The sequence below is a fragment of the Coenobita brevimanus genome, chromosome 84 (genome assembly GCF_032717465.1).
Source record: "Coenobita brevimanus isolate Jiangsu-jjx chromosome 84, ASM3271746v2, whole genome shotgun sequence".
NCBI lineage: Eukaryota > Metazoa > Arthropoda > Malacostraca > Decapoda > Coenobitidae > Coenobita > Coenobita brevimanus.
In genome coordinates this window covers 14,203,112-14,223,484 of record NC_137037.1, presented here as the reverse complement: position 1 = coordinate 14,223,484, position 20,373 = coordinate 14,203,112, and the positions used below count along the sequence as shown (strand labels likewise).

Here is a 20,373-nt window from a genome sequence, read left to right as displayed (position 1 = left end):
TCTTTATTCATCAACTTAAAACGCAATTTGCGCTAATACTACAAAGATCATCAGTGTTGACATTTTAACCTCCCGTGTAGCCCAAGCCTTGCAAATTGTCGATTAGCCTATGTATCAACTCTAGTTGTTACTGACGCATCGGTTTATACGTCTATCTATCTATCTATAGCCCGACGCCCTAATCCCGCAAAGGGTGGCCGCAGACAAAACGCCTCCAAGTCACTCTGTCACCCACCATTCGACTACCCTCCCCCCAGCTCACCCCCCCCTCCCTCATATACCTCTCAACTCCATCCCTCCACCTCATCCTCGGTCTACCCCTCCCTCTCCCTCCCTCCACCTCACCTACTGTACATACACCCTCTTAGTCAGTCTTTCATTCTCCATTCTCTCCACATGTCCAAACCACCTCAGTGTATTTCTCCTAATCTTTTCAACCACATCCATATCTACCCCACAACGTTCCTTCACTTCTTCATTCGTCAACCTGTCCCTCCACGTCACTCCACATGCTCCTCTCAGGTAACTCATTTCCACTGCTCTCACTCTTGACTTGTTCCCCTCTTGCAAGGTCCACGCCTCGCTTCCATACGTCAGGGTAGGGATCACAATACCATCATGCAGTGACTTCTTAACTTCCATATTCACCTCCCTATTTCTCATCACTGCTTTCAGTGTACCAACAACCTTTCTTCCCTGCTGTACCCTTTCACGTACTTCATCCCCCAAAGTTCCATCCTTACTCATCACACTACCCAAGTACTTGAATGCACTCACATTCTCCATATCCTCACCATCCAACCTCACTGCACACTCTGTGACTTCATTCCTCTCAAACACCATAACTTTACTTTTGTTTACATTAACTTTCAGCTTCCTTCTCCTACACACTGTCCCAGATTCATTCACCAAACCTTGCAACTCCCATTCATCTTCACTCAACAATACTGTATCATCAGCAAACAGCAACACCGGAAGCTTCCAAATCTCACCCTCATTCATTAGGGCCACCCCCACATCCACTGCCCTACCTTGCACCTCCTTTGCAACCCCATCCATATATATATTAAACAGCCATGGAGACATCACACACCCCTGTTTCAGTCCCACATTGAGATCAAAGAACTCACTCAGCTCACCATCCACTCGCACCGTAGCCCTAGCTCCCTCGTACATACTCTTCACAGCACTCAACAATTTCCCTCCACTCCATATATTCTTAATACCTTCCACATACCTTGCCTATCTATTCTGTCATAAGCTTTCTCCAAGTCCATGAAGGCAGCATACACTTTCCTTCCCTTCTCTAGATACTTCTCCACTAAACATCTTAGAACAAATATCTGATCTACACACCCTTTTCCCTTCCTAAATCCCCCTTGTTCTTCTCCAACTAGCTCCTCTGTCATATGCCTAACCCTATCAATGAGTATTCTACCATATATTTTACCAGTCACACTAAGAAGGCAAATACCCCTATGGTTACCACATACTTCTCTCTCCCCTTTTCCTTTGTACAGAGGAACAATTATACCTGATTTCCAGTCCTCTGGAACCCTTCCCTCTTCCCAAGCCAATCTACACAACTTCCATATCCACTCCACAACAATCTCACCCCCATACCTAAGCATTTCACCACACACTCCATCAATTCCTGAGGCCTTTCCCAGCTTAATCTTCATCGCTTCCACTACTTCCGACCTACTGATCTCTTCCTCCCTCCTCTCATCTCTTCTTCTCCCAGCCATTTCCCAACCACTTATACTCACACTGCTCTCACTCTCTACATTCAACAAATCCTCAAAGTGCTCCTTCCATCTCCTCAATTTCTCTCTCTTCTCCACCAACAATCTATTATTCCTATCTTTCACTCCCCTACTATTTCCCCTTTCACACTGCCTCAATCTATTATTCCTATCTTTCACTCCCCTACTATTTCCCCTTTCACACTGCCTTACTTTCTTTACCTCCTTCCAAAACAATTTCTTACTCTCCCTCCATTTCACACTCAGATTCCTCCCAAACTCTTCATCCACTTTCTTCTTACTCTCTTTCACCAGTCTCTTAACCTCCCTTCTCCTGCTCACATATACCTCTCTCTTCTCTCTCTCATCTTCTCCCCTACCTCTACTTGCCAACCATTCACCATATGCCTTCTTCTTTTGTTCCACAGCTTGTTTCACCTCATCATTCCACCATGCTGTCCCTTGCACACCCTTGCATCTCCTCCTCACTCCACAAACCGCCTCACACGCTGCGCTTATCTCTTCCGTGAATATCTTACATACGTCTTCCACCCCTTCCATCTGCTCTAGCTCATACCTTCCCAATCTTTCTTCCACTATGCTCTTATACTCTGTCATTTTCTCACTATCTTGCAATTTCTCCACTCTTCTCACAGGAGCTGCTTCCTCTTGTCTTCCCCTTCGTCTCCTCAACCACTTTCTTTGCAGCTCTACCTTGGCCATCACCAAGTGATGGTCCGAGACTCCATTCCCCCACCCTCTCCACACTCTTGCATCCAACACTTGTCTTCTCATTCGCTCATCCACACACACGTAGTCTATCATTGCCTTTCGTTCAACAAGTTCACCATCCATCCACCTCATTACTCTCCATGTATACCGGTGGATCATCTTATGACGAAAGTAGGTGTTGGCTATTGCCAACCCCTTACCAGCACAGATGTCCACCAAAGCACTACCATTCCCATCTACTTCAACTGGCACACCCCACTTACCAACCACTCCATCCACTCGTACATTCCCAACTTTGCCATTCATGTCTCCAATCAACAGCACTCTCTCGTTCCTCTCAAACTTGTCCATACATGCTTCTACTCTCGCCCAAAACTCATCTTTCACTCTTGCCACTCGATCCTCTGTTGGAGCATACACACATACAATCGCCCATGCTTGTATACCTACTTTCATCCTCACCCATACAATCCTTGCACCCACTGTTCCATACTCTCTTATATTCTCCTTCCACTTCTTGCTTATCATCAGACATACTCCCTCTCTTGCCCTTTCATTCTCACTGACTCCCGCACATATACCTACACCATATTCCCATTCTCTCATCCTTTCACCTTTCCATTTAGTTTCAGTCAATCCACATATATCCACTTTTGCATCCTCAAGCACCTGGACAATCTCTCTCTCTTTCACTTCATCATTCACTCCTCTCACATTCCATGTTCCCATCCTCAGAATGTCCTTTGTCCGTTTCTTAGTCGTCAACGTATGGTCCGTCCGGGTCCGAGGCGCTTTATTCGCTTTTTTAGTTAGTTCTTTTTACGGGGTGGGGCACTAACCCACCACCAACCCTTTTAGTCGCCTCGTACGACAAGCAGGGATACTGGGGGAGTATTCTTGAAACCCCCTTACCCCCAGGGGGTAGCGCCAATATGTCGGGAATCGAACCCGGGACTCTTACGTGAGAGCCAGGCAGCATACCACTACACCACGACCAGGTTTATACGTGATTGGTATTATAACCTTTATGGCGATACGGCGGTTCATCGTAATCAACTACCTCTCATACTTTTTTGTAAATGCATATGTAATCTTCAGAATATGCATTTATATGAGAATGGTACGAATACTTGGTGAATCAGGAAGAGCAAGTGGTAGATCATGAAGAGAGTGGTGAATCATAGTGGTGAAATTTGGAATGGTGAACCGTGGAAATTCATGACAGGTGGTGAATAACAGCACAAGATGAAACGTGGAGACTGGCGAATCATGGACAGTGGTTAATCATGCAAGGAATGGTGAATCCTGGAGGATGAGCGGTGAATCATGGAAAGAGAGAGAGAGAGAGAGAGAGAGAGAGAGAGAGAGAGAGGGGTGAATCGTGAAGGAACAGTGATACATCATGGAGAAAGAATGATAAATCGTGGAGGAAGTGATGGATCATGGAGAGACTGGAGAATCATAGAGAGTGGACAGTAATGGCGATACGGTAGAGTGATGAATTGGACAGAGTTGTGTAAGAAATGGTGGTAAACCGCGAGCAGTACAGTGAATCATGGAGCAGTGAATCATACAGCGATGAATCAAAGAAGTGAACCGTGAAGTCTGTGGTATTATAGAGAACGGACGGTGATTCATGGAGAGCAATGAATGATTTTGAGTGGCGAACCAGTCTTATGTCATAAAGATTGGTGAATCGTGGAGGAGTGGTGAATCAAGTGATGACACGGAGAGTGGTGAATTAGGGAAGAAGTGATGAATCGTAGAGAAAGTTTTGAACTATGGATAACAGTGAATCGTGTGTGTGTGTGTGTGTGTGTGTGTGTGTGTGTGTGTGTGTGTGTGTGTGTGTGTGTGTGTGTGTGTGTGTGTGTGTGTGTGTGTGTGTGAGAGAGAGACTTCGAGTTGGAGAGGTGAGCCATAGCCATCATTAATACCTGCATTGCAAGAGGTTTTTCCTAAATCCTAAATTGAGTAAAATAATCTGAAGGCAGCAAGAATAAATACACAAATATGGCATGAAATTAAGAGTGGTTCAGTAGTAGTAGTAGTTGTAGTAGTAGTAGTAGTAGTAGTAGCAGTATATCCAACCCCAGGCTCTTTTGAACGTGAACCCGGTGGACTGAAAGTTAAATTTTCCCTTCTTCCGCAGTTCACCATCCTACTTTTGGAGGATAGGGAGGAAATGAAGGGACATTTGTGTAGCCAGACAACTCCACCAGCCGGCCATATCAGTGCGGCCACGTGAAGGGGTCTCACTTCAGCAAAAAATGTGTAGAAAATGACAATGCTACAGTATTAATGAATGCTAGGGCATGAATGATGAATGGGGAGGAACGTTTGGCGAATGAATAATAATGGAAAAAATGACAGGTGAATTAGGAGCTTTACGGTGCAGTTACGAACGGTAATAATTTACACATTATGCTGAAAAACTTGTTGGACTCTAAATATCATATCACAGTGTTCCGGGAAGTGCTCGTTGGTTCCTACTCTAAATCGCACACAAAGCTTCGTAGCATCTCTCATTAAGAGATTTATTTTGTATTTAACACCTGAACCGCCTCCTCTGTAATGTTTATATCCTTTTTACGTGGATATACGTTACATTAGTAAAGTGTCCTTTGTGAGCACGTGATGAGCTCGCGAGGCCCGTGTTATCATGATGTCCCCCAGATATAAGATTGTAGGCGAAATCTCTGATACTTAATTTTGGGAACTGAAGCCAAAACCAGTGCTAGAACGGAAAATATTTTTTAATATCATTTCGTGAGGCGTTCACTAATTAGACCCGAACACTCTCCTGGAAAACTTGAAATTTAAAGGGGTTCCATTGCCTTTATGGGTGAGTTTTTTGTTGATAAAGTTTATTGAAAGAATGTATCACATGCAGAAAATAATTCATCTCCGCTTCACATACGAGCAAAGTTATCAGTTTCTGCTTAGCGTGATGGTCGGGTCGACAGAGCCATTCATTTCCAAACTTAACTGAGGGTAAACATCGCTCACTCGCTCGTAATCACTGTCATACAAGAGGTTATTAAGGTGTAAGGTGCAAAGTAAATCGCTGGGTAAAAGGTGCCACGAAGTCTACAATACCACTTAAAATACAGCTCAGTGTCTCGCCATGTAAAATGATGACGTGGACCAGTATTTTTGTCCGCAACTGTACAATCAAAGACGAAAGCCGTGTCCTGGAATTTGATGACAACATTTGCTTCAAGGCTAAAGTTTTGATGCATTCTTAGTGTCATACGGACGGTTGGTAGCACTGATATGAGTTGTCATTTGCTCCAGGTGACGAGCCTGTGGACGAGACCATATTTTTCTTAACTAAGCGAAATAAATACGTATAGTTGTGTTTTCCGACTGCTAATCCTACTTGATATATATATGAAACAGTTTCTCATCTGTTCTCTTTTTTATTGCCTTAGGAACACTGCAAATCAATTAGCTAAAGGCATGTCTGGATTTTGGTTCTATTGTACTAATTTAACTTCTGCTTAGCATCAGTAGGTAATTATAAACTGTGATTTTCATTATCTGTCATCAAATAGCGTTGGTAAATATGAGGATAGAGTTAGCGTATAATGGAAATCGAATGTTTTGTTATTAGCGACGAATGAATCCCGCAAGCTGGAGTTCAAACATATAAGCCAGAAGACCGAAGTCTACGCACAACTACTTGTGTGCTTCATTCCAAGTTCAGTTCATCTCTTCCGGAATAAGCACTGCTTACAGGTGCTACCTTCCATATATCGTTGTGCTAATGTCCTGGTCCTGTATTGGTGTGGTAACACTAGGACGTCCTGAACGATGACCGACATCCGTCTTGCCTTCCCCCCAAGAGCGCCTAATCCACCTTTCTACAGTACCATTCTGTTTACACCGAATGTTTGAACTATCTGTTCGGGGTTCTTTACCCCTAAACAAATGTATAGCATGTCCTCTTTCATCTTCCCAGTAGTTGGACGCATGTTGTTTTGCCCTTTCCATACCTAGGTATATACTTGGTCTGCCTGACGTTTTGGAAAGTTGTAACGGCCAGGCAGTCATCGCCTAACCGAATATTGTTCACATTTCGTCTCTCAGACGCAGAAGTTCTTGCAAATGGATGTTAAGGGTTCGGAATTTCCTGGCTACGTTTAACTGTCATCTCATCAGCAGCATATATGGCATATATGGAGGCTGAGGAAAGTCAGGCCAGCCAACCACGAATATGTAGCTGTGGTAGAGCCGTCATAATGTTTCACATCTTACACTTAATCTTCGGACAAAATCGAGACACGACTTTTGTTTTCCGAACTTCATATCAAAGGGATTTTAAAACTGTCGCTGATCAGGTTACTTCACACCTTCTACTCTAACATCGCTTTAGATTGTAGTTTCTCAATCTTGAGTACGGAACTGTGGCAACAGAACATTAAAATGTGATGCTAGTCATCAAGAAGTGCAATGGAAAGGACATGAAGCCACAGTACTGTTTTATTCTGCCACTGGGCTATGTGGAATAAGTTGCAAAAGGACAAATTTCAGGGTCAAATTAAGCTAAAAGGGTCATAGATAATGTTTTCATACTCCACTACCAGCCGTGGGAAGCTACATGTTGCCTAGAGGAAGCAGACGTATACTAGGATTAAACTTTACTAGAATGATGAAATTAACACTCTCAGGCTCCTACACTCGCTCTCAGCAATCTAAAAGTATCTGGCGTTAGCTGGAAAACAATAATGGCTTACTCCGATTATGACATGGACAAAATAGGCACAGCAGCAGCAGCAGCAACAGAAGCAGCGATAGTAGTAGTAGTAGTAGCAGTAGTAGTATCAGCAGCAGCAGTAGTAGTAATAGTAGTTATAGTAGTAGTAGTAGTAGTAGTAGTTCCTGTTTTAGCCCCAAGTTCATCTGCGTGTAAACCCAGTGGACTGCAGGCTCAAGCTGCGCCTCTCTTGCAGCCCAACATCCTCCTTTTGGTGGATAAGATGAGTGTTGAGGGACGCTTGTATAGCCAGGCAGCTCCAACGCCCGGTTAAATCAATATCACCACATGAAGGTGTCCCTCTACAACACCCGTCCATATAGTGAAGGAATGAACCAAGAAGCACTCTACACTCCCTCCAGCACGAGCCGTGGCGAGTTACATGTCTGTGGGCTTTGATCTCTGTCCTGCCCTGCCTCCTGTTCTGCCGCCCTGAGTCCCCTGACGCTATCTGTGGGTGGCTTTGATCAGCTGGGCAATGTGTTTGACTCTGTTTATGTATCTAAGTGGATCTCTTACAACCGCTACCCCCTTTCGTCCCCCCCCCCTCTCTCTCTCTCTCTCTCTCCAGTATCTACGATTACTATCTTGGCCGCAAAACTCTTCTGATATACAGTACTTCAGTCCAATTTAAAAAGCCACAATATATAGTCACACTACGACTTGAAAATAATGATTCTGAAAAGCCATCTGGATATAACGTAATGACAGCTGCGGATTGGGCTGGGGTTCATGCATTCCCCAGTACCACCCTCCTGTATCAAGGCAGTTAGCATTAATAGCACATTTGGAGTCTCAGTGTTATGGATGATCAAAGGGGTGGCAGTGTGAGGTGCAGCTGAGTGGGATTTGGCAGTTTGAGACATGTTAGAGTGAGGTGTGGCAGTGTGAGGTGTGGCTGAGTGGGATTTGGCAGTTAGAGACATGCTAGTGTAAGGTGTGGCAGTGTGAGGTGTAGCTGAGTGGGATTTGGCAGTTTGAGACATGCTAGTGTAAGGTGTGGCAGTGTGAGGTGTGGCTGAGTGGGATTTGGCAGTTTGAGAATGCTAGTGTAAGGTGTGGTAGTGTGTGAGGTGTGGCAAAGGAAGAAGGTGGAGTGTGAGGTATGATTGTGTGTTAGGTATGGCAATATTTGACGTGGTTGTGTGAAGTGTATATCAGTTTTAGACGCGGTAGTGTGAGGTGTGGCAGTATGTTAAGTGTGTCAGTGTGAAGTATGCCAATGTGAAATTTCGCCGTGTGAGATGTGGGTGTGCTAGTGTGTAGGCTGTAGGAGTGTGAGGTGTGGTAGTGTGTGAGATGTGATAGTGTAGTAGCGGTATCTGAGATATGACAGTGTGTGAGGTATGGCAATGTCAGGTATGGCTATGAATAAGGTGTGCCAGTGTTAGGTTAAGCTGTATGAGGTATGGCAGTACGAGCTGCAATGGTGTGAGGTGTGGCAATATGTGAGGTGTGGCAGTATGAAGCGTCGCTGTGTGAGATACAGCAGTGTTTGGTGTGGCAGTGTTTGACGTGGGAATATGAGATTTGACATCTTCAGTCGGCTCTTACTGATATATATATATATATATATATATATATATATATATATATATATATATATATATATATATATATATATATATATATATATATATATATATATATATATATATATATAGGCAGGGTGGATAGACAAGGATTGTGGAAAGTGTTAAGAATATATGGAGTAGATGGGAAGTTGTTGAATGCTGTGAAGAGTATGTACGATGGTGCGAAGGCTGCAGTGCGTGTGGATGGTGAACTAATTGAATTTTTCTCTTTGAAAGTTGGTTTGAAACAGGGATGTGTCATGTCTCCATGGTTGTTCAATCTGTACATGGATGGGGTAATAAAAGAGGTACAGGGTAGGGTAGTGGATGTCGGAGTGGCCCTGGTGAGGGAGGATAGTGTTTGGAAACTCCCTGTACTGTTGTTTGCAGATGATACTGTGTTGTTGAGTGAAGATGAAGGGGAGCTGCAAGGCTTGGTGGATGAGTTTGAGAGAGTGTGTAAGAAACGGAATCTAAAGGTGCATGTAGGGAAGAGTAAAGTGATGGTCTTTGAGAGAGGTGAAGTTAGTGAATGTACAGCGAGGTTGGATGGTGAGGAATTGGAAAATGTGAGTACGTTTAAGTATTTGGGTAGTGTGATGAGTAAGAATGGAGGTTTGGAGGGTGAAATGCTTGAATGGGTACAGCAGGGAAGAAAGGTTGCTGGTTCTTTGAAAGCAGTGATAAGAAACAGGGAAGTGAGCATGGAAGTGAAAAAGTTACTACATGACAGTATTGTGATACCAACTCTAACGTACGGAATTGAAGCTTGGACATTGTTGGAAGGACACAAGTCAAGAGTGAGAGCAGTGGAAATGAGTTATTTAAGAGGAGCCTGTGGAGTCACGTGGAGAGACAGGCTGACGAATGAGGATATAAAGGAGCGTTGTGGTGTTGATGTGGATGTGATAGGAAGCGTTATGAGGAACACACTGAGGTGGTTTGGCCATGTGGAGAGGATGGAGGGTGAAAGACTGACGAAGAGAGTGTATGTGAGTGAGGTGGAGGGGGGAAGAAGGAGGGGGAGGCCGATGATGAGATGGAGGGATGGGGTGGAGAAGTATATGAGAGAGGGGGGTGTGAGTTGGGAGCAGGGCAGTGAAATGGCGGGGGACAGGGCGACTTGGAGGCGATTTGTTTGTGGCCACCCCAAACGGGATTGAGGCGTCTGGCAATATATATATATATATATATATATATATATATATATATATATATATATATATATATATATATATAGCCAAATTAAGTACGATGTATGATGGATGGGTAAAAAAAAAGAAAAACAAAACTTAGCCGTTGAGAGTAAAAACTCTTCATAAAAGGCACCTATATTAGACAATATCAAAGTGATCCTCAAACATTTACACTTTATTCAGCTAGAGTGAATTTAGATCAGTGTGCTGCTGTCTCTTTATAAGTATCAAAATCATTGTGTACCAAATCCAGTGTAAACACAAATGAACAATAAAATCCACAAGTACAGTGAGCTTGCCAGTCATATGAAAGACATGTTTGCTCACAGTCACAACTAAATATAACATAATGATAAACGTGATTTGAAAAAGGTCACTCTAGCCAATACAGACGTGTATGTAAAGGCCTACACACATACATACACATGCATACACATGTAAACCTGCTACGAGAATTCATATATACTTACATACATTCACACATATACATACATATACACATATATTATAGACATACAGGTGCATAATAACATTACAAGTACATTCACAAGACATTAACATATTTATCGTATATCTCAACTGCAAAGAGTATGCATACACCTTAATCTCATCCATTAACATATCCACGGTACAGCACATGCACTCACACACATGTACAGTACATGTGACAAAATACATGCACAATATATGAGCTATATACCCATATGCTGGCTACATATACACTTACCATACACACACAAATATACATGCAGTACATATATAGATAGATAGATAGATATTTTATTGACCACAACAATACATTAATACTGATAATTGAAGTAATTACAATGATTTGAGGTCCAACATAATACTTAATCTGATTCTTTTAGGACTATCCTTAACTTTATACAGTGTTTATAATGGTACACATTCCATAAACAAATATTACTCCACAAAAAGTATCAATACCGTCTATGGCAACGTTGACAGACATAAAACGGTTGGACTGTCACAAATAAAGTTTTCATCAAATATAATCTGATTTTTTATTTAATATGAACATTAACCCCTGCAGCAAGTAACTCGCTCACAGGTTTTACTCGTCTACACGTAAACGACCCTATCATCCCAGAAAGGATGTATATGGGTCTTAAATTACACAAATGCTTCACAAGCTGAAGTAAAATTGCCTGGTATTAACTGGAATAATAAAAAGATAGTATATCCACACGCCACACGCTTCAAAGAGTAAAATAATTAAAATGCCTACACAGGGAGAGCTAGTAATTTGGGGCAGAATACAGACTTAGGATCGAGTTAAATATTGAGCCCACAATGCATTATCAAATCAACTCATAAATAAATCACTAAGCATTGTAAACTGATAAGTGTCACGAATATGTTGAGAGAGTGGACAGTCCTGCACTACGTGTAACTCTGTCTGCACCTGTCCACATGTACACAGCCGCTCCTCAATGGGTAGGCGGCCTCGCCCCCTCCTACTCCACCTTCCTACTTCCACTGCCAGCCAGTGTGCTGACAGCCGAAAACGACTGAAAGCAGTTCTGTGGTCCTCTCGCACTGTATACCTACTGGTTTAAAGATCATGTACGCCTAGATTCGGGTTCATTTCTTTATAAGTACATCTTCTTGATGAGACAGACTGAGATATGTTATTCTTAAGGGTTTCCATTGCCACAGCTATGTCATCTACATCGTTATCTATAAGTTCTGACACATACATGCTTGTAGAATATCTAGTATTAAGGGTTAAGGTAATAGCAAAATTTAAGGGGTCATCGTTCATAAGTGAGCGCTCATGCCACGCTTTCCTAAAAAATTTCCTTTGCTTACTCCTTACTAAATCTTTAAGTGGAGGATATCCGGATTCTATGTAGCACATATTACGCGTAGTTGTCCTGACACCAAGCAAGTTCTTAATTGACCAATTATACAGTTTTACTATTGGCCTTAAGTCTGCATTTAGCCAAGACTCACACCCATACAAGATGGCCGACATAAGTGCAGCATCCAGAATTCGTTTTTTAACTATAAATGGGATATCGTTATTTTTTCTTAAAAATGAGACAATATATTCACACGCACATTCATACCAGCATATACACATACATACATGCAAGCAAGAACAACAAAAAAGACTGCTCTCCCACGCACACTAAATCCTCTAAATGAAACTGGTAGGAAAACTATGTTGAATTGAAGACTGGCATTAAAATTTCGCGGTAGAAGACGAAAATATATTCTGTTTACTGAAGCTCTGTACCCAACTCTTTCTGCTATTCGCCTTTCACGCTTATTTTGAAACTCTCAAGCAAAAGAGCACAACATCTTTGGGTAAATTATTGTATTCATCGTCAACTTAAGTTCCAAACCGTTTCTTGCCTGTCGCCTGACTTCTTGCTAAAACGGAAATTGCTTTAGTTTAAAGCTGTCAGTTAGTATTCACTCCTGTCTATTCAGTTTTATGAGAGAGAGAGAGAGAGAGAGAGAGAGAGAGAGAGAGAGAGAGAGAGAGAGAGAGAGAGAGAGAGAGAGAGAGAGAGAGATGGCAATGTGAGGTTTATGTTAAGTGCAACAGTGGCTTCTGCTACACAGTGACTTTTATATCACCCTGTCTAATCGAACCGTGCAGGTGGGAGGGAAATCCAGTGACAATATCCCCCGCTCCCCAGCGTTACATAAATCCCCCGTAAATTGGTACCTGCACATCCACAAGCGCTTATTTGTTAGGACGTGGTGGGTTATGGGTGGGCGGCTTGATTACTGTCTGGCCCTGATGTTATGTCCTGCCCTGACCCATTGCCTCATTGGCTTCACCTGCTGCTAAGGGACTTTGCCGCGCTGCTCTACCCCCTCTGTGAGATTTATCTATTTTTTTTTTACCTCTTCTTCTTATTATTATTATTATTATTTTTATTAATGATAATAATGATAATAGTACTGCTACTGCTGCTGCTGCTGCTGCTACAATTATTATTAATCCTGGAGGAAGGATGGCATTATTTCCGGCAACTCTCCCTTTACCTTAGCGCGAGATTCACTATGTCTGTATGTCTGTCTGTCGGTGTGTTTGTGCTTTAACTCCTACGCTTTTTTGAAGGGTTTAGTGACACTTGTTCATCTGGTTACTCCAAAAGTCTTTCAGTATATACAATCTTCCAATCATGATTTTTAGAAGGTTCAGCTCTCCTCACCAAATTAAAATGCTCGGAGATGGTAAAAGGAGGACAGATATGGTTTTGATTTCTTAGCACAAGTTGTACAATGAACTCAAATCCGTAGTGCAATACTTGTGAAGCGTGATCCACAGAGTTCTGGTGGCTCGGTCCCCCTCTCCAAAAATGAGAACGATCAGAAAAATGGGAAAGTGAGCATATGGATTTCACTGAGTCTTCTCAGGTCTGTCCGTCTGGTTCCTTGATAGTGTCTTCCACTATATTAAATTTCCATCTTTATTTTTAGGGTGATAAGGCCCCTAAAAATTTATAATGAACACAAAATAGAGGAAGGAAGGCAAATGGCGTTTTCATATCTTCGTACAGGTTGTAGAATGATTCCAATCTCCTAATGACAACAACAGCAAGAACAACAATAACAATAATAACAACAACAACGACAGCAACAACAACAACAACTACTACTACTACTGCTGCTGCTGCTGCTACTATTATTACTACTACTTCTGCTACTACTAATACTCACTGAATGTATCGTGGGATATTATTATTGTATTATTATCATCGTCATCGTTTTTACACGACTTAATTCGAGTTATAAGAGACTCTTCGGAGTTAAGAGGTCATAAACATCCTTTTTTTTTTTTTTTTTTTTTTTTTACAATTCCCTTGACGCTTTCTAATGATAATTATGTATTTACTTATGACTGCGATTTCGAAATTATTATATTAAACTCAGCGAACCCTGTCGATGCGAGCAGTTATAACTGGTACTGGTAATAGTCCAGTACAGTCACCACCAAAGGTCATATCGCTTGTCCTACTTCTCTTTCCATGAACTAGGAAAACAAGTCTCGTAAAACCGAAGCTATCTACACCAGTGACATTGATTCACCGTTATATAAAGTCATAAGTGTCGGGAGCAGCGGACTTACTCAACTGAATTTTCGAAACTCATAGTGAAAGAGGCAGGAGAGGCGGCAGGACTTTTGATGCTGACTGTACATGTTTTCACCCTGTTGCTTTATTTTGTTGACGCATTGCACACAACGGTACACCAACACAACACTTTGACTTTCACGTCTACGTCTCTCATTACACTCTTTCTCTGCTCGTAGTTTTTTTTTTTTTTTTTTTTTTTTTTTTACGGCCTGATCTTGTAGTATACCTCTTACGGACTGTCACAGAATAGAACCCTGGAAATGAAAGAGTCCAAAGTTTTAAGCATATTGTTATCCACATTCAACACCTTAACAGTCAGGATTTCTCTCGGGTAAACAAAACTGTCTAGTGTTAGTGTAATTAATACTCGTAGCAGCATCAGTGACAGACAAAGGGTTACTCATCTTACGAGGTGGCTTGTTAATAACGCTCCACCTGAAACTCACCTCCAGTAATCTCGTGTGTTGCGAGGACGGCGCAGTCTGCTGGTGTGGGTATCAGTATAGTAGAGGGAATAGCGAATGAACAAATGATGCAGGATAACGCTGACTGGGCCATCGCCACAAAACACAAGAGACATAACCAGACGGAGTGGATGAGGAGCGTTGTATGTGGATCATAATCTTAAACTCCTCTGACTACTGCGACGTAGTTCAGTACAAGTTCTTCTAATGTTAGCCTGAATAAAACACCGTAGCCCAACAATCACAGTGAAAGAGTTGAATTTAGCTGTCGTCTCTGAATGTAGGTCTTTACTTGCTCCATAACTGCATAATCAATCCTAACTGCTGAAGTATATTGTCCTGTAGGCATAAATACGTTTCTTTCAGACTCTTAAACCAATTAAGGAACTAATCTCTCTCTCTCTCTCTCTCTCTCTCTCTCTCTCTCTCTCTCTCTCTCTCTCTCTCTCTCTCTCTCTCTCTCTCTCTCTCTCTCCACACACACACACACACACACACACACACACACATACAGCCCTGTAGAAAGAGATTGAGCAGTAGAATCAGGTTAAATATTATTTACGCAATAAAACAACTAAAACACAAAATAGTTTCATCCTGTGTGTGTGTGTGTGTGTGTGTGTGTGTGTGTGTGTGTGTGTGTGTGTGTGTGTGTGTGTGTGTGTGTGTGTGTGTGTGTGTGTGTGGTGTTGAAGGTTATGGTGGTCTATGATTCTTGATCAGTGCTCCTAGGCATGCAGTCAACCTTGTACCTGCCTTTTAGTGAGATTAGGAGCAGATGTAGAAGGACAGAAGACCAACTCAGGTGTGTGGCTGTTGCTGAGGTAGGGAGAAGGAGAGGGAGAAGGAGAGGGAGGAGAGGACACCGGAAGAGAGGAAAAGGAGAAGGGGAGAAGAAGAGAGAAGAGGGAGGGAGAATAGGAAAGCTGACAGGGAAACAGTGGATATGTGAAAGGAAGAAGGGAAGAGGGAAATGTTAATGTAGAGGGAAAGATTAGAGGAAGAGGACATGGAGGGGAATGGGAGTGGAAGGGAAGAGGAAAATAAAGTGACGGAGAGAAAAAAAAAACAAAAGGAGAGGAGAAATGCTGGAGAGAGAATGGAGAAGGAATGGGGACGGAAAGAGGAAAATGGAACTGATGGAGGGAGAAATAGAAGGAGAAGTAGAAGTTGAATGGAAGGCGATAAGAAGTAACAGAGACAGAGAGAATGGAGGAGGAATGGGGAGGGGAAGAGGGAATGAGAAGTGATGGGACTGGGAGAAGAGAGGGGAATAAAGGAGTTGGAGATGAGAAATGAGATGAATGGAAGAGGGAGAGGAAATGATGATGAGGAGGAGGAGAAAGAGAAGGAAGGGGAGGAGTAAGAGGCGGAACAACGGATGAGCAAGAGGGATGCGATGGAGGGATGAATACAAGAAGGGAAGGAGAAAGATATATGGGAAGTTAACCGCGAGTGAGATTAAAAAATGGAAAGGACTTTCACAGAAGACGAGGAGGAAAGCGTGAGGGGAGGTGGATTTAGTATGGGATGGAAGTGTGATGTGAGAGAGGTGAAGCAGGAGGGGCAAGGAAGGGATAGGGAGGAGGGGGAGGGGAGAGGAGAGGGACAAGGGAGGGAAGAAGAGATATAATGACGTGGTGAATGGGAAAATGAGTGGACAGAAGTGAGGGGAAGAGATGGAAAAAATGAAGAAGTTTGGGAGTATAATGGAATATATAAGGCAAGTAAAAAAGAATGATAAAAAAAGAGAACGAATAGAAATATAATAATAGACAGGAGGGGCGAGAGATATTTCTGGGAGCATATAAGAAGCGTGAGTGGGTTTAGATGAAAGGAATGAGATGGTTGAGAGAGGAGGTGAGAAGGGAGGGAGAAATAATTTAAGAGTTTTTCGTTTTTAATTCGATACGACATCATTTGCATATTTTATTTTAGTTGTAACTAGAATAAAACATAGCCTTCACATCAGTCCCATTCACTATCTTTATCACCATCACTATAACCTCCATTACATAAACATATCCATCATGTTCATAATTATTATCACTGCTATTATCACCTTCATTCCTATCTCTTCCACACCTTCATCATTATTCACTTACCGCTCACATCACACATTCACCACTACCACAATCACTGCACGACATTATCGTCACCACCGCCATTATCGTCACAACCACCACCCCCAAACATGCATTCTTTCACCACCATCATCATTCCGTCACAACTCACGTCACCAGATTCTACCATTATCACCATCTTCACCAGTCCCTGCGCAACCAAGCACTCTTCATCATTACCTTCGTCACTATCATAACTTTACCTGTCTCCATCACCATACAGCTATCATCATCATGATCATCATCATCATCATCATGATCATCACGTTATCACCATCAAACTCTCTCATAACCATCATCGTCATCTTATCATTAATATCACAGTCATCATCATCTTCATTGCCACCATCATCCTTCTCATATATATATTTCCTTTATCATCGTCATTATCATCATCACACAATCACGACAGAGAACACCAAGCACCACTTCATCATCATCATCATCATCACCTAACCGTCATTATTATCATCATATCATCGCTGCTAACATCATCCTCATACATGACTCCTCCATCACCATCACACACTCACCATATACAACACCAAACACCCCCCTCACCACAGTCACCATCGTCATCACCACTGCCAACAACAACACACCTGTCTCCTTCACCACCATCACAAACATCCCCATCACACGAGGGAAAGAAAGGTGGGAGGATGGAGAGCACCTTTGATCATGGTTTATAAGGCTTCACTTCTTATATCACACTTTAAAAGGGTTCCCTCACAGAACTCATTTACCTTCATGTATTGTTTACTTAAGATATATTTTTAATCTGGTTATACTTTTCTCCTTCACACTTACCAGTTTATTTTTTTTTTCACTAAATATCTCCTCTCCTTCCCTACTCTCTCTCTCTCTCTCTCTCTCTCTCTCTCTCTCTCTCTCTCTCTCTCTCTCTCTCTCTTCCCCTCCTCAGTCCTCACACCACGTCTGAAACCTACTCTCCTCCTTTCCTCCTCCATTCAGTCCTTCACAGCTCGCAACTTCCTCTTTCTCTTTTTGCTTCTTCCTCCTCATTCACACTGATTCTCTCTCTCTCTCTCTCTCTCTCTCTCTCTCTCTCTCTCTCTCTCTCTCTCTCTCTCTCTCTCTCTACTATAACTATCCGTGTCTTTCATGCAAATGCCTCTCTCCTATTCTACTCCCATTCCTTCCCCTGATCCTTGTTCACCTCCTTCACTTCCTTCCCCTCTCTAATATTACCCTCCTATCTCTCCTACTCTTCCTCTTGTTCCCTCTCCTTATTTCCTTTCATCTTTCTCTCTCTCCTCCTCCTCTTCCTCTTCCGCCCTCTTGTTTTCCTTCCTCTCCTCCTGTACCCTTTTCCATTCTTCTCTCCTTCTCCTCTACATCTCCATTGATTAAACTGCTCAGTCAGTGTTTGGTGTAATTTGTCCCTCACCTTGCAGTACACAATCACAAAGTTATCATATCCAGTAACTTCCTCTTTGTTTAGCTGGTTCTGTTTTTCGTAGTATTATAGGTGTGTAATTAGACTTGTACGTCTGTATTTGACATCCAGGTATTTGAACTGTAATTGGACCCTCTCTAGCTTGTGTGGTGTGTATTTACAGAGTTATTCATTCATTTATAACAACGTTCCTTTCCTAGGTTATTTTTTCTCCGTATTAATGTTTATATTTTGTGACATTTCCATATTGAACAAGCATAAATTATCTACAGTTTAGAGTATCCGGTTACTGTGGAGTGTAATAATAATAATAATAATAATAATAATAATAATAATAATAATAATAACAATAATAATGCACTATACCATCAGGTGGATTAAACACTTCTAAGAGCGAGGCCTCGTAGCCACCTCGCCACCGCGGGTCTCCATCAAAAGCTGCGGGGGCGCAAGTGAATTTAAGTTAATGAGGCTACGATGGTTGAGGCCTCGCTCTTTGAGGTGTTTAATCGACCTAGTGGTATATTGCAAACTCTCATTCTGCATTTAAAAATTAATAATAATAATAATAATACATTCATTCATTCATTGTCTGATACAGCGTTGCCCCATGAGGAGCGTAGGAGCCCGGGGCTAGGCAAGTTGCTCCTGACATTTAAGATGAGTGACCAGCCTCACTCATCCCTGAGTGGCATTACGTGAGCAATAAACCCCACCCACCCCCTGGATATAAACCTGCACAGGCTCAATTCGACTGGAGCGCCTTAACTGCCCACTAAACCACCTGGCGTCATACTTTGGTTATATGGTTACCACCCAGCGTAGTATTTGGTTTCCTGGTGTACAGGAAACCATTTGGATTGTCACTCAGCACTGAGTCACCCGTAAACAGAAGGAAGAGGAAAGAATGAAGAAAAGAAAGACAGAAGAGGAAGGAAGGAAGGAAGAGAGGAAAAGGTAGGCATCCGAGAGCAGCACTACATTGAACAAGTGGATGGAGAGCGCCCCCACCTACCATAAAAACATTATGCCAACAGCATCTGGTGTTCCCAGGCGGTCACCCATCCAAGTACAAACCAGACCCAATGTTGCTGAACTTCGCTGATTGGACGAGAAACGATGCACTCAACGTGGTATGACCGTTAATAATAATAATAATAATGATGATAATAATAATAATAATAATAATAATAATAACAATAATACTAATAATGGTGGTAAGCGGGGGCACTCACCACTCACTCACTCGATGTAGTGCTGCTCTGGGTGTCTGCCCTTTCCTCTCTTCCCTCCTTCCTCTTCTGTCTTTCCTTCATTCTTTCCTTTCTTCTGCCTATGGGTGACTTTACACTTTCTCTTCTGTCTTTCCTTCACTCATTCCTCTTCCTTCTGTCTGTGGTTGACTCTACACTGACTGACAAGCTAAATGGTATCCTGCAATCCTGCATGCCAAGAAACCGTTTACTACACGGTAACCAAATTATGGCGCCTGGTGGTATAGTGGGCAGTTAAGGCGCTCCAGTCGGACTGGGCCCGTTCAAGTTTATATCCACGGGATGGCTGGGGTTTATTGCTCACGTAATGCAACTCGGGGATGAGTGAGGCTGGTCACTCTCATTTTAAATGTCAGGACCAACTTGTCTAGCCCCAGGCCCCTACGCTTCTCATAGGGCAACACTGGATTAGAGGATGAATGAATGAACAACAACAACAACAACAACAACAACAATAACAATAATAATAATAATAATAATATTATTATTATTAATATTATTATTATTATTATTATTAGAGGAGTTTGGAAGGGTGTGTGAAAGGAGGAAATTGAAAGTAAATGAGAATAAGAGTAAAGTGATGAAGTGTACGAGGTTGATAGATGGTAGGGGGGATGAATATAGTTTTGAATGGTGAGTTGCTTGAGTAGGTATATTGTTTTAAATATCTAGAGTCACATGTTGCTGTGGATGGAATAATAGATGCAGAAGTGAAGTTTAGAATAAATGAAGTAGGAAAGGTGCTGGGAGGAATGAAAAAAGTGTTTAAATGTCGTTCGCTTAGAATGGATGTAAAGAGAAGGCTGTATGAGGGTGTTGTGGTACCGACTGCTTTATATGGGGCTGAAACATGGAATATGGGTGTAGCAGAGAGGAAAAGTTTGAATGTAATGGAGATGAGGTGTCTGAGGAGTATGTGTGGAGTGATGCGTATGGATCGGGTGCGAAATGATGAAGTGCGAAGGAGA

The 20,373-nt window shown here is 42.3% G+C and overlaps 1 protein-coding gene and 1 pseudogene across 1 annotated transcript in view; both read right to left on the bottom strand.

Annotated features, from left to right (window-relative positions):
• The window catches only part of LOC145410066 (QRFP-like peptide receptor), a 678,579-nt gene that overhangs the window by 416,170 nt on the left and 242,036 nt on the right, over positions 1-20,373 (bottom strand). The window lies entirely within an intron of this gene.
• On the bottom strand, positions 19,160-19,278 carry LOC145410249 (5S ribosomal RNA; annotated as a pseudogene).